Source organism: Pseudozyma flocculosa (genome assembly GCF_000417875.1).
Source record: "Pseudozyma flocculosa PF-1 unplaced genomic scaffold scaffold00005, whole genome shotgun sequence".
Classification (NCBI taxonomy): Eukaryota; Fungi; Basidiomycota; class Ustilaginomycetes; order Ustilaginales; family Ustilaginaceae; genus Pseudozyma; species Pseudozyma flocculosa.
Window position 1 is genome coordinate 745523 of NW_006920873.1, and position 750 is coordinate 746272.

The following is a 750-nucleotide window of genomic DNA, read 5'->3' on the forward strand; positions in this document are numbered from 1 at the left end:
AATTTTGGATTGCAGCTAATTGCACACCTTTTGCGTGTCTGGAAAATTGCACAAGCTGGCTGCAGTATGACTGCCATATCTTTATACCAGTGCGATTTTTGGGACAATCCTCCTGCTAGCTATGACTCATACAAATCTCTACGTTTGGCAGCTCTGAGGTCTCAATGATATGGCAGAATGCAGCAATAAGCGCCAAGGTTTTCAACACTTTGAAGGACAAAAAGTCGCAAATATTCATAGCTACCAGAAAACTGAGCTCCTGATATTTTCCATGGCAAAAGCTGTGCAATCCAGGATTTGAGAATTCTTATACAGGCATAGCTACCAGCAGGGTCGGGCCCGATTTAGGTCGTAGGCAGGCTACGATCAGAAATCGGGCATTGAATCCTAAGTACGATTTTCCGATGCGCGGCCTAGCTACGATCTAGCTGTTATGGCAGCCCCAGCAGTGCGGTTCCGAGTTGCCTGGGAGGGTCTATATTGCCCTGTCAGCTAGACCTGCCAGTCGGCGGTCTAGCTGGCGCAATGGTCTTTTTCCCGCGTGTCGCCCACTTCGGAACTCGGCCTAACACTAGCTACGATCTGACAACGTAGCCCCACCGGCCTGCCTGCCTGCCTGCCTGCCTGCCGCCCGACGCTTCCGCACAGTCAATGGCCGTCAATCATCGGAATCCTTGGAGACAGCTTTCCGAAGATTCCAATGATTGAGCTGCTCTTCCGCTTTGCTTCCGCCCTGCCTGCCAGCTTGCC